Source organism: Colletes latitarsis, chromosome 12 (assembly GCF_051014445.1).
Source record: "Colletes latitarsis isolate SP2378_abdomen chromosome 12, iyColLati1, whole genome shotgun sequence".
NCBI classification, from domain to species: domain Eukaryota; kingdom Metazoa; phylum Arthropoda; class Insecta; order Hymenoptera; family Colletidae; genus Colletes; species Colletes latitarsis.
The window spans coordinates 14,781,091-14,795,766 of record NC_135145.1 but is presented as its reverse complement, the minus strand read 5'-3'; positions in this window follow the sequence as shown (position 1 = coordinate 14,795,766).

Here is a 14,676-nt window from a genome sequence, read left to right as displayed (position 1 = left end):
GGTTCATTCCGACGCTATATTTGATCGCGTCTGTTCGTTTTCCTCCTAAGCCCGTTACCGTGGCTGGAGTTTTCCTCCGTGCGAGTTTGAGGTCATTCACCAAACTCGCGGAAATGAAGGAAGTTTCCGAACCTTGATCGAGCAGTGCGCGCGCGATTCGCGACGCACCGTGTTTTCCGTACACTCGCACTCGAGCCGTAGCCAACAACACGGGCCTCGGTACATGTGTACCGAATGTCGTACAGTGCGACGTCGTGGCTTTCGGTGTGTTGGCGCTCGGCGAGGTTTTTCCTTTTGGCCTGAATTTTCCAGGCCGCCGGGATGGGGCTTCTGACCGCCTTTCCTCTTTATCGCCGTACTCGGTTTCCGATACCGGCTGATTATTCTGAGGCTCCCGTGATATTTCGAAGTGCAGCAGGGTATGGTGTTTTCCGCTGCACCTCGTGCACGCCGTGGGGCTTTTGCACTTCATTACCGTATGGGTGGTGCCCAAGCATTGTATGCACCACCGACTACGTTTTACGTATTGACTGCGCATTTTTGCAGTCAATCGCATGAAGTTGTCGCAATTCGTCAACTTGTGCGGCCCTGTACAGAATCCACACGACTTTGTTGACGTAGTTCCAACCTGCCTGTTGTCGTGACTCGTTTCCCGGGGTTTTTCCGCCCGGATGTGGTCTAGGACAGCATTATGGCTGCGCACGTGTTTGGAGGCGTCACCGGAAACCCGAGTGGCCTTCGTATTTCGTGCATTTTTGGTTGAAAGCCCTAAGGCTGCATTCCGCCGCTCCTCGGTCATGGAAAGCAGAGCGCACGATTCTCGTTCCACGAACCTCCTTACGTCCTCGAACGTAGGATAGTCGGGCGAGCTGCCTAGTGTCCTCTGCCATTTCAACTCCATTTCAGGGGTGAAATGTTGCTTCGCCCAGTGCGCTAGTAGCCATTCTACCAGCTGTTCTGGGGTTCCCTTTTTCCGGAGGGCAGCGAGGGCTTCTGTGCAATCCACCGTGATCTGCTGCATACTAGCTAGATCATTTAGATCGATGGGGTTCATGTACAGAAGTTTGTCTAGTAGTTTTCCCGTTACTAGACGTGGGAGACCGAATTTGCTCTTGAGCTTTTTCCACGCTTCCGGGAAATTGCGACCGACGATTTCTATAGACGAAATCGTCGCCAGAGCCGGTCCTTCTAAGCATGCGTTTAAATGATGCAGTTTTTGTACATCGGACAACCATGCATTATTGATCACCCCGGAGGTGAACAGATCCTCGAAGTGTTCCCACTCTCGAGGATCCCCTCCGAATTTTGGTAATCTTTGTTTTGGGAGCTCGATCGGTATACTGCATTGAGCTTCCGACGTCGCCGGTTTTGGATCCCCGGCGAGTCGTTCTATCTCAGCGCTTACGAATTCCACGAAATCGTGATAGTCGTTTTCGGCAGTGGCCATACCGTTCTGTTTAAAGAACTCGTATTCCTGCCTTTGCGCCGGCTGTACTAATTTCCGTACAGCCGAGTACCGATCTGTGAGTTCCCTCCATAAGTTTTTGGCAAACTCGAGCTTTTCCTCAAGGCCTCGTACCGAGTAGCTCGCTTTTCCCTTCTTCTTGAGGTTAATGCCCAACTTATTGAGTCGGTATGCACCCTCGGTCAAGGCATCGATGTGATCATCGAGCTCCGACCACGTGGCTTGTTTAGCTACCGCCATAGTTGGATTTTCGAGGATAAAACCGCTCGAAATAACCTCTTACGTGGGTAATTCCACACGTGTACGATCGTGCACCTTTTCCTGGTCCAATAACCTCGTTTAAATCCGGCTCGAAGGACCTTATGTTAGAATAGGGAGGTTTCAAATATTTTAATTGAACGCCTCGTCTAACGGAGGTCCGGATCACGAGGGAAAGGACGTTGGAACAGTATTAATTGCACGTTAGTTTTATTTTCGCTTCGTCGAAAATTCGACGAAGCCGTTTATTTATTTACAGGTTTTCTTTTCAGGACGAACACAAACACAAACTCTTAAATCTAACCGCCTAGACGTCTGGCCGGCGTCTGGCCAGAAAAACCCCGCCGATGGGCCGTCTCCTTTCCGGCGGTTCGCGTTGCTCTATCCTGAAACAAAAGAGACGAGACTATGCGTAAATATCGAGTAACGTGAGTCACGTTGTCCGTCTCGTTCTAAGGTTCACGCGCTCTTGGTTGTGCTTGTCGCACTTGCGAGCGGGGAACTCGGCCGCCGCGTTACGCAGCTAAGCTAGTGGACTGTATGTGTGAACGTTCCCTTTAAACCAGGAAACGTTTGATTGCAGATTTGGGAGACGAGAATCGATCTCGATTTTTCCCGACTGCTAGTTTCGACTGTCGCCGGAGAGGTTAACAGAGGGAGGTTGTAAGGCTCCAACTATTTACCTGCTCCTCGGCCGTTTATCGTCCTCGTAATGCGTACGGGCACTGTGTGGTGCAGCACCTTTACAGCGCATGCAGCGACTTATAATTATAGTGCGTACACCACGGCGCTATACTGAGCGGTTCTACGCACAGGGTCCGTACACACTGGCGATGATTGAACAGCGCTCTAGCTGGTCGCCGGATGCCGGAACTCAAGTATTGTCCCGAACACCGACTGGAGGACGGTAATACCACCCAGGGTATGCACGCCACGAAGGCCCCTAAGGGTGGGTTTGCACCGTTCGACAGTCGAGAGGTTCGAGATTCAAATTCGAAACCTCGGACACGACCTCTGATTGCAGCGATACGTGTCTGATGTCAGACTGATGTGGACTATAACCACCGCTGAATGGGAATTTCGGATTATAATTCACGAAATTCTACAGTCGCTTTGATCTGGTCGAAACCCGACCTGATCTATATCGAATTACAACGAGTTGCGAAAGGAATCACGGGAAGAGATTGATTCACAATCCGTCCTCGTATTCGATTCCTTTCCTCGTTTACGATTTTTTAATTTAAATTGTGAACGGGTCACGGAAGGAGTCACGGCAAAGGATTGTTTTTACAATCCGTTCTCGTATGGAGTCCTTCCTTTTCCACGTTCAGAATTTATTCGAAAAGTTCGAGTGACTCGTAACTATTCGAGAACTATGGAATTCCCGAGGAGCGGGGTCGTATGCCCATGTGCTCCCTGCCGGTTCCAGATTAAGAGTGACGGACGAGCACGGACAGTCAAAATGTTCGCTCGAAGGGTGAAACCTCCGTAGAGCGGCGCTGTGAACGTTTTTTGAGTCCGTCTTTGTCTAATACAAAATTGTCGTACCTTCTCTAGACACGCGCGTCGAAACTTTCGTTTCGAAATTGAGCGTTACGTGATCGATCGCGTGAGGTCTCGAAAAAAACCCGAGAGCGGCTGTTTTTCTATCCCGTACTGTTTTCGCGTAGCGGACACGACGACCGAGGTACCTCTGGTCTTACGTACGCCGAAAAACAATACCGGGTGACGAATTATATTTTACTCGAAAATACGTCGAATTAACGCGATATTTAAACAAATTTATTTATAAACGGGTTTAAAGGTCATAATGTACAAAAAGGAAGAATGCATACAGACAAGTAATGTAGAGAATATAACTTTAACAAGAAATATACAAATTACACTATATTATACACAAGATCTAAACGAGATTAATGATGTAGAACGTAAGTTTTGTATTTTCCTAGATGCATCGCGTAAATTATCTTCTTCTGTGAATGATTTGTCCGACTGACTCACTCGTATATAGAAGCCTGAAAAATAGAATCCATGTGAAATTATCATTATAATTATAAGTGCCTTTCTTTCATCTTAGTTCCATTACTATTGTATGTGTAATAATGTTGACGGGATTGGCCACGTGAAAGCGTGAAGAAAGGACTTTACAATCCCGGAATACACTCAACGTTTCTGAAAATAGAAACCATGCAATAGGCTATACAAATTATAATGTGATTCTGCTATTATACATGACATCCCACAAATTTCCCTGTAAAACACAAAACCTTGAATGTATTCAAAATATATATGTTAAAAAGCTGATGCTTTTAACGACGAGGTCCGGATAGAGGGATCGGATTTATTATTGTGGGAAGTGAATTCAGGCACTTATGATTTTCTTTTGAACAACAAAACGTTTATTTCTAATAATTAAAAAAAAACAATGAAGAAATTTTCGAAAATCATGAGTCAGTATAATTAGCAATTAATTTCGGAGGTTCAGCTCCTGCCTCGGCCCGGTCGACGAACTTGCCTCTGGTTGAGGTAGGCCAGGATTCCTATGAACAGAAAAACACGGCTATGTGTTAGACACGTAAATACGTTACACGTATATTCGCCGCGCTTGTGTCCTCACGCTCCTGGCTCGTTATTCGAATTTACAGGAGCGGAGAATTTCGCTCGTTCGTAAATTACGAACTCGCTAGTGGACTGTATTTTATTTATTGGCGTGAAAAGAATTAAACTTCTTTTCTTTGCCGATTAGGTCGATTGCTCAATGGACGGGGATGCACGTGGAGGTTGTAAGTCTCCAAATGCACTGATCCCGCGAGTATGCTCACTGAATCTGTACGTCGAGTCGCACTGCAATGCAACGGCACGACCGTCGATCTGCGGCTTCTCTAGACGTTCCAACAGAGGACTTGTTGGTCGAGAGTTGCACTGCGAAGCCCGACAGCACGTTGTTCACTGCACGAATGCACCACTCGACGTAATTCGTGACAGTATTTGAACTATGTGGGGGCCTGACCCACGACTCCGTTACCTCTCCGCACTGGTGCTCCTCTAAACGTTACACCGGCGGGGTCTGTAGAGATAAGGAGGCGAAGACCGAATGTCACACGTCCAAGGTGGACGTTGACCTGACTCCAGTGAGCCCACCTGGAGGTTCACCACGTAGGTTCTTCCCTTCGGTGTCTCCTATGCCGTATAGCAATCCCAAAGAAGTTTGAACGGTATTCGTCCACTTCTTTGTGTCTCAAACGTTTATACGCTCGAAACGACCTTGTAATTACCAGGGAGGTCGAGCACCTTATTGGTGTATTCTCGATTCCTCCAAATTGAACAATATTTAATCGGAAGCTTGTCTGGGAATTTCCCGAGCGAAACTTCGAGATGCCTTTGCACGAATCGGAATCCGATTCGTTTAGCAAGCAAAAAGTGAAATAATTCTCACTCTTTTATCCGAGCTTTTGAATTCTCAGCTGTGCGAGGTCAATTCGAGGACCCGCACCAGACTGAACATCTGCTCGTAGCACCTTCTATTTTCGAAAAAGCAATCCAATAACTTAAGAATTTATTTCTCAAGTCGTGTTCGAATTCTGGTCGGACGCGATCGGGAGCCGATGTGTCTCTCGCAGAAGTCGTTGTTGGACTGTCCGGATTGACAGCCGAAGATGCGGCCGCGTTACTCTAATTAGTCGTTACGCGGCGCTGTCCAAATTTCGGCAGTCTATCTTTGTCTAATTCTCTACGCGCTACTCTCTCACGGTACTGACGTCATCAACACCGTTAGCACACTCGAATCGAAGGTAAAGAGCCGTTACCGATGCCAGAAAAACTAGTAATAACCGCGTTTTTCTATCACTGCTCGCTGTACAAATTCTCGAAGAGATAATCTCTCGATTATTGTACGCTAGCAGGATTAAATGATAATCGCGGCCGAGGACAATCGCTCGGCATTATGCAATCTTTAAACATACCGCCCCCCTTGCACGGCTCGTGCAATGAACCAGGGAGCGATAGTACCGAACGGCCAAGACCCGAGTGAGAGTAGGCGTGTACATAATTAAAACATGCAATGTACTTACATTGGTTTGAGGGTCCTGCAGTATTCCTTCCCTGCATCATCTGCAGGGAAATGAGAACGACCTGAATCGCCTTCAATGGCAGGTTGTTCTGGGGTGCCCTGTTAGGATTGCCGGGCCACCGGCGACGCCTCTCCCTGCGGGTTTCCGGCCGCTGTACCCTGTGCTTCGTTAACCCTTCGGCCGCGGAGGGTTTGCGGTGCCGGTTCCGTTTCTTCCGCGCCGTCTCGACCTTGGCTGCGGTCGTGGTCGTGGCCGCGACCGGTGCAGCGGCTGAGGTGGCGGCTGCGGCTGGGACGGCGATAGCGGCTGAGGTGACCTCCGTCGGCACGTCCTCCCGGTAAAGGCAGGACTTCAAACTGTCGTCCTTCGCCCACCGCAAGACGTATCGTCCGCCCGGTACCGGGCATTTGTACCGGCGTGTTGTCGGGATGTGCGCCGGGACGGATATTATTTGGCGGCCCACCGGGAACAGCAGCGGGGGTTGTACGCCCCCGCTGGTCGTCGGTACCGGCTGATCTTCGCACTCCGGTTTCATGCTGGCCGTGCCCAGCTCGCCGAGTTGCAGGATGCGCTCGAACGCTATGTCGAACCCGGGAGACGACACTCCCGTTTCCGGCGTACTTGCACTCTCGCTTTCCATGGTTAATCAGTAACTGATCTTTTCCGGCGAGGTGTCGTACGAATTTCGATTTAGGGGCGCTAGCGTAGGCTGTGTCCCCGTACCTAAGCGATAACGAGATTGGCGGATTTTCCCCCCTATTCTTCGTTATCGCACAGAAGTCAAGTGGCCGGTGAGAATCAACCGTTCTCACCTTCCAAAATCCTTGCCTTTTCGAACTCGAACGGTTTTGTTTAGATCACCTGCTCGGCTTCGGGAACCGTTGCCGAAGGTGACTCAAACGAAAACTCAGCCACTAGCAGCGTACACAATCGCGTAATTGGTCGCGTATATGTGGATTTGGCAGTGCGTACTTTAACTACACGTACATGCCCATCCTTTCCCGGAAATACTTCCTCTATTCTTCCCATTTTCCACTGATTCGGGGGGTGGAGAGGATTCTGCACTAAAACAAGATCATTCTTTTTTAGGCGTGTATTTTCTGTCTGCCATTTGTAGCGGTTCTGGAGGTGCATGAGATAATCTCTCGTCCAGTGTCTCCAGAGTTGCTCGTGGAATTTTGCATAGCTCTCCATCTTGTCAGATGCGAAATATTAGCATTTTCCACGGATTCCATCGGGGGTGCCATCATGGGCCCTCCAATTAGGAAGTGTGCCGGTGTGAGCGGCGCATAATCATCAGGGCTATCACTCAGAGCGGCAATCGGTCACGAGTTTAAACTGGCTTCGATTTTACAGAGTAACGTCTGTAATTCCTCGCTCGTAGGAGTGAATTCTCCTATGATGCGCTTTAAATGATGCTTCACAGATTTGACTCTGGCTTTCTGGATCCCACCGAAATGGGGGGCACTGGGTGGATTAAACTTCCACCGAATGCCCTTTTGGCCACATTGGTTTTGGACCCGCACCAGACTGAACATCTGCTCGTAGCACCTTTTATTTTCGAAAAAGCAATCCAGTAACTTAAGAATTTATTTCTCAAGTCGTGTTCGAATTCTGGTCGGACGCGATCGGAAGCCGATGTGTCTCTCGCAGAAGTCGTTGTTGGACTGTCCGGATTGACAGCCGAAGATGCGGCCGCGTTACTCTAATTAGTCGTTACGCGGCGCTGTCTAAATTTCGGCAGTCTTTCTCCGTCTGATTCTTAGCGCACTACTCTCTCACGGTACTGACGTCAGCAACACCGTTAGCACACTCGAATCGAAGGTAATGAGCCGTTACCGATGCCAGAAAAACTAGTAATACACGCGTTTTTCTATCACTGTTTGCTGTACAAATCCTATTAGAGATAATCTACTTCGAATTGTACGTTAACAGGATTAACGGTAATCGCGGCCGAGGACAATCGCTCGGCATTATGCAAATCTTTAAACACAGGTGTTTTCAAATGGGTTATTTCATGCGAAGTCGGACACCTTTTGGAGTACCATGTCGGATTTTGTTCTGATTTGAATATGTTGTAATCTTTAGTGATATATAAACGTATCTCGAAAGATTTTTAAAAATTGTTGGTTTTACATTTGTTTGAAATATAGAGCTCACTTTTTTCAATAAATAATAGCTGCTAAAGTAAGAAAGTTATAAAAATGAGACTTTAGGTACTTGTAGTAGATCCATGGGAGTACCGAATAAAAATTATTTCAATTAAAGAAAAAATTTTTTGACTATTTTGCAATTGTTTACAACAAATGTCATTTTTTTATAGCGGGGAAATATTTAAAAATCTGAAAGAAATGTGCATATAGTCCTGTTTGTCCCTTTACGGCCCAAGGTTTAAAAATACGGACATTAAAGTTGGCCTGATAAAAATTAATTGAATGGAACGCGGCGTCGCGTCATGGCAGGCTGGCTCGACCGGCCAAGTCGCGCGGTGCCTGCACAGCCAAGCGGCTATACCTGCTATTGTTATACATACATAGGATGTTGGACTGCTGGAAGGTGTAACAGTTATTGGACACTCACTCTTTGTCAATGACACTTTTTTTTTTTTTTTTTTTTTTTTTTTTTGTCGTGGGGAAAATCTTCGAAAGACTCCCTCCCACCTCCTTGGGGAGAGGTGGGAGGGGTGTGTGGGATTCCCCGCGCCCGTACGACAGGCGCGGGACCTACCCACTAAAAACCCCACGGTGACCCTTCGGCACGCTTTGGGAGGATACCGGGAATCGCTCGAAGCATTCGTCCGGTATCCTCACCGTGCCCGCGCTTTCGCGCCCATCCCCCGGGGGGACAATCGGTCCCCCCAGTAGACACACTGCCTCATAGCGGCGGGACGGGGCCACTCCATCCCGCCGCTATCCGTCCCGGGGCCGCGTTTAGTGGCGGCTGCGAGCCCCAACTCGCAACCGCCCGCGACCCCGTTTCCACCCCTCGGCGGCTGGGCGTTCATGGCCGCACCAGACCGCCGAGGGTGCCTCCCCTTGCGTCGGACCGGTAGGGGGTGGCACTCCTACCCCCAACCGGTCCGACCCGGCGCCGCCTGGCGGGAGGAGGGTCCCCTCAGGACCCCCCTCCCAGCCTAGGTCATCCGCCACGCCGAGGCGGCCGCCCGCGACTCCTTGCGTCCGGGCGACGACCTCGGGCCACCGCACGAGCGCGAGCTTCAGCGCGCCGCTGAAGCTCGCGCTCCCTCCCCGCGGCCTCCTTCTGCAACATTACGTTCTCGCAGAAGGAGGCCACGGCCCTCCACTTCTCCTCGCTGCCGAGCATGGCGCGCACCACGCCCGGCAGCGAGACATCCCGCCCGACGACGCCGACCAGGACACGGCGCTCCCCCTCCCACGCGGGGCATACCTCCAGGGTATGATCCGCCGTGTCCTGCTCAGCGTCGCAGTGGCAGCAACGCGCCGTCGGCTCCTTCCCTATCCGGCACAGGTATCTTCCGAAGCTGCCATGCCCGGAAAATACCTGTGCCAGCCGGTAGGTGAGGCTGCCATGGCCTCTGTCCAGCCACTCCTTCAGGAGTGGCCGAACAGCCCCGACAGTCCGGTGCCCCGCGGTTGGCAGAGCCAGCCGCTCCTGCCACGCGAGCAACACGGACTGCCGGGCCTGGCGCTTCAAATCGCCCCAAGCAGGTTCCTGCCCGCCCGGGACCGCCCCCACCCCCGCGCGACGGTCGACGCGGTGCCGGTACATCACCGCGTGCGACCGCGCGAGCAGGTCCATGGGCGGCATCCCCGCCAGAACCGTCGCCGCCCCATGTGACACGGTCCGATACCCGCGGACGACCCTGAGCGCCATGCGCCTCTGCACCCGACGCAGCATAGTCATGCTGCGCCGGGAGGCAGCCAGGTCGCCCGCCCAGACGGGGGCCCCGTATAGGACCACCGACTGGACCATTGCCACATAGAGGCGACGAACTCGGCCCGCCGGGCCCCCCAGGTTGGGCAGGATCCGGCCCAGAGCCGCAACCATCCTTTCCAACCGGGGGACCAGGCAGCGGAAATGCTCCTCGAAACGCCAGTGGCTATCGAGGATCAGCCCCAGATACCTGATCTGGGGCTTCACCTCGATGTCAGCCCCACCCACCCGGATCAGAGGGGGTGGCGGATCCTGCCGAGGTGAATGAAACGCAATCACCTCGGTCTTATGGACCGCCACCGTCATCCCCATCCCCCTGATCCGGTCGACGACGCGTTGCGACCCCTCCTCCGCGCGACGCATGGCCCTCCCCCAGTGCGCCCCGACGGCCAGCACCAGTGTGTCATCCGCATAACACACCGTGCTGACGCCGTCGGGGAGGCCGGCCCGCAACACCGAGTCGTACGCGATGTTCCACAGGAGTGGCCCGAGGACCGACCCCTGCGGAACACCGCAGTACACCTCCCTCCGCATATCACCATCCCGGCCCGGATACTCGATCCACCTGCCGCGGAGATAATCCCCGACGACCGCCCTGAGACAAGGGGGGACTCGATGATATTCGAGTCCCCTCCTTATCCCTTCCCAGGGGAGGGTGTTAAAGGCATTGGCAATATCCAAGGATATTGCCAATGCCACCCCTCCCCGGGAGACGGCCGCCCCCGAGAGGGCCCTCACACGACCTATCGCGTCGATAGTCGATCGGCCCCCCCGGAAACCGAACTGGCAGTCGGCCAGACCGGGATCACCCCGCGACAGGTGCTCGACGAGGCGGGCAGCAATCACCCGCTCGAAGAGCTTGCCCACCTCGTCGAGGAGACAAATGGGCCGGTATGCGGAGGGAGACTCCGCGGGCCGACCCTCCTTCCGGAGGAGGACCATCCTCGCCACCTTCCAACTGGGGGGGAATCGCCCGTCCCTCAGGCAGCGGTCGAACAACCGCCTGAGGTCGGCCCCAAGAACGCCCTGGGTCAAGACCCAAACCCGGCCGGGCACACCATCCGGACCCGGGGCCGTGTTACGAACCCCGAGCCGTCTGATGGCCGCTGCCAGCTCCTCCTGCGTGACCCCCAGCTCGGCCGTCCACTCCACTGGGACAGCCGCCACCGCCGGAGGACGCGGTCCCCTCTCCCCAATTGGGAAGAGTGTATTGACCACGTCCTCCAGCAGCCGGGGGTCAAGACCCTCGGTGACGGGGGGCGCCCACGGGCGGAGCTTATTCAGCACCACCTTATATGGGCGCCCCCATGGATCGTCATCAAGGGTCTGGAGGAGCTCCTTCCATGCCCGGGTCTTGGCCCGTTTGATGGCGACCTGCAGAGCAACCCGCGCCACGCGGTATGCTCCATACAGGTCATCAGCTGCCCTCGCTCGCGCCACGCCGTCGCCTGTACGTTGACGACGGCGCGCGCGGGTGTACTGGCGTCGGGCGCGGACAGTCGCGACTCGCAACTCCGCGATCGCGTCCGACCACCAGTACACCGCCCGGCGAGGAGAAGCCCGCCCGACCCGAGGCATCGCCGCGTCGCAAATACCCGCGACCAATGCTCCGAGCCGGGCGACCTCCTCCTCTATGCTCGGCAACTCGGCCGCTCCCTGCGGCCAAGTTGCAGCGAGGGCAGCTGCCACCAGGGCGTCCTTGTCCAGGCGCCGAAGCGCCCAGCGGCGTGGTGGGGTGCCACGCAGGCGGCCGTGTCGGGATGCACTCGCGGCGGCAGAGACCTCCATCCGGATGTACCGGTGGTCGGAGAGTGTCTCTGCCCCCGCGACCACGTGCCAACCCGACACCATGCGCACGGCGTTGGGGGTCGCGAATCCAACATCCACGATGGACCCCCCATATAGCCGCACGCATGTGTGCTCCGACCCTCGGTTCAATACCCGGAGGTCGAGCCCCGCCGCCCAATCGCCCAGGATCCCGCCGCGAACGGAGGTCCTGGGGGATCCCCAAGCCACCGACTTGGCATTAAAATCCCCCAGGACCAGCACCGGCCGGGCCGCGTAGCGCTGCACGCATGCCGCGACCTCGGCCAAGTACAGCTCGAACGCAGCGTGACCGCTACGGGGCGAAATGTAGCACCCCACCACAGCGACTCCCCCCCAGTCCACGGCGACGAATCCCCGACCGCGCTCCAACAAGGAGAACGGTGGGGACCCGTCGCCCCCTCCCCATACCGTCGCCACCAAGCCGTCCGCGTCGCCCACCCAATGAGGGTGATCAGGGACGCGGAACGGCTCGGCGGCGACCGCCAGGCCAACCCCCCACTCCGCGAGGACTTGGGACATCAAGTCCTGTGCCGCGCGGCAGTGGTTGAGGTTGGCCTGGAGGAGGAGGCGGTGCGGCATTAATTAATGGCCGCGCCAGCCTCCTCCCGGCCGTCCGTCCCCGTAGCACCGTCCACCTCCATGGAGGACGATGCCACCGCCCTCGGCACCGGAGCCGGTGCAGCCCGCCTCTTCCTCTCCTTCCGGGAGGGGGGGAGCACTTCTTGCTCCCCACCCTGTGATCGGCTGGCCTCCCCATGTCCGCACACAGCGGGCAGTGGGGGGCCGCTGAGCACTGGCTCGCACGGTGCTCTTTGGCACCGCAGCGGTAACACTGACCGCTGCGGTCCACCGGCGAGGTGCACCACTGCCTCACGTGCCCCAATTCGAGGCAGCGGTGACACTGGAGCGGGCGCGGCGCGAGGATTTCCACTCGCGCCGAAACTCACCCCACCAACACCCTCCCGGATTCCGCCACCTTACGGGCGGCGGAGAGGGGGCACCGGGCCCACACCGACCCGAGGCCGGAGGGCGACCTGCGGATCTCTCCGATCCGCAGGTCCTCCACAGGACAGTCCCCCGCCCTCGCAAGGGCACGGGACACATCCTGTGCGCTGACCGAGTCGTCCAGCCCACAAACGCGCATCTCCGTGCGCTTCGTGGGCCGGGCGACCCGGACACCTCGCTCGCCCAGCTGCTCCCGGAGCCTCTGGGCGAGACGATCCGCCTTCGCGCCGCCTTCTGCACCGGGGATCTCCAGCAAGAGACCCCCGGTCACGGCCCTCTTCGCCCTCACGGAGGCGATGCCCAGCTCTTCCAGGGAGATATTCTCCCTGGCGAGCCGCATCGCCTCCGCGAGGGTCAGGTCGCCCCCCTGCGCAACGGTCAGCGTCACCGCTGCCGTTTTTGGGGGACGACCTGGTCGTGCCTTCCCGACCTTCGCGGCCTTTACCTTGGCCGCCGGCGGCGGAGGCGGAGGCTGCGATTGCGAGGCCTTCCTCGCCGCCCGCTTCGCCTTCCGCCCCACCACCTCACTCCACGCCACCCCCCCTTGGGAGGGTGCTGTGGAGGACGCGACCACCGCGACCACGGGTACACCACCCCCCTTGGGGGTCGCGACGCGGGGCCCTGGTGCCGCAACGCTGGGCGGAGCCTTCACTCCGCCCTTCTTTGCCTTCCCCGACTGTACCGGAACAGGACGGGGAGGCACCGCCTTCCTGCTGACCGCTCTTCCGGCGAGGAGCTCCTCCCGGAAGGCGGCCAGCTTGCCATCAATCATGTCCCCAATCCTCCTCAGAAGATCGTCTTCTGAGGAGGACGGGGACTTCTTCACGGGCGGAGTGCGGGTGGAGGGGCCCGCGGTGCCCCGCACCACTGCCGCCGCACTCCGCTTATTTACCTCCGCCGAGGGACGCGGCGGTGGAGGAGGAGGGAGGATGGGAGGGAGGGCCGCGCTGTTCCACAGCGCCTCTGCCCTCCTCCTCCCCTGTCGCTCCTCCTCCAACAGGAGCTGCAGACGGGCGTTCCGCCCTCTGAGCTCCCGCGCCGCCTCCCTCATTTCCTCCGCCGCGGCCTTCAGGGCCTCCGCGCCACCGCTTTTCTGCCCCTTAAAGGCGCAGGCAGCGGCGACTTTCTCCACCCGCCTCAGGGACGAGGAGATCCTCTCCGATATCTCCTCGGTCACCTCGTCCCTGAGACAACTCAGCCTCACCGACGGGCTCATCGCCCCGCCCACCTCGACGACGGCCTGCCCCGCCCTCTTCCTCTTAGAGCCTATGAGGCTCCTGGTGGAGGAGAAGGACGAGACTGACGCAGTCTCGTCGTCCTCCTCCACCTTCCACGAAGCCGGGCCAGGCGCTGGAGGCGGTGCGAGCGCCGTCACTCCAGTCCCAACACCGCCTTCGTCCTCCCCCTCTGACTTACCCCGTCCCATCCCCGTTTTAATATTGAACTCCATAATATTCCCACGAGCAGGTCGGAAGAAAAGGTCCGCCCGGGCAGAGCCGCCTTACCCGGGTAAGCCTATATACTCCGGGGGTTCGGCAGGCTCCCCGGAGGTGGTCGCTTGGGATTGGGCCTTCTCCCCCAACCATGCATCCCATCGCCGCGCACCATAGCTTAAGATTGGAGGGCGATTTTATAGAGTCGCCATACTCGTGGCCCAGGCGGTTAAGCCAAGACCCCCGTTCCTCCTGCCGTCACGTACCATTCACAAAACCAATAGGGAATTGTGAATGGGTCGTTGTGACGACCAACAGGAGGCTTACGGTGTGTGTATGACTCGGGTACCCCGGGTTCGTTAAGCCCGTACTGCAGCTGAAAGGCTGGCAGCCCCTGAGGGGTTGTCAATGACACTTAGCATTATACACATGTTGTCAATGTTCAATGGAAACCACGAGAAGGTGGTGAGTATTCTTCCATCGGGAGGCGGGATAGGATATGATGGGATGTAATGGGATTTGGTTCTGGTTAAGGAATAATAGTTGGATTCTACCAATGATCGTCTATCGGATTAAATTGTTTGTTATAAAATTACTTACCTCATAACAGCTACAACTGTTGATTTTTCACTGTCTGAATACATTCGGGTATTTAAATGCGTTACTTCTTTGGTTGGAGTAAATGAGTGAAAATTGCGTGTTC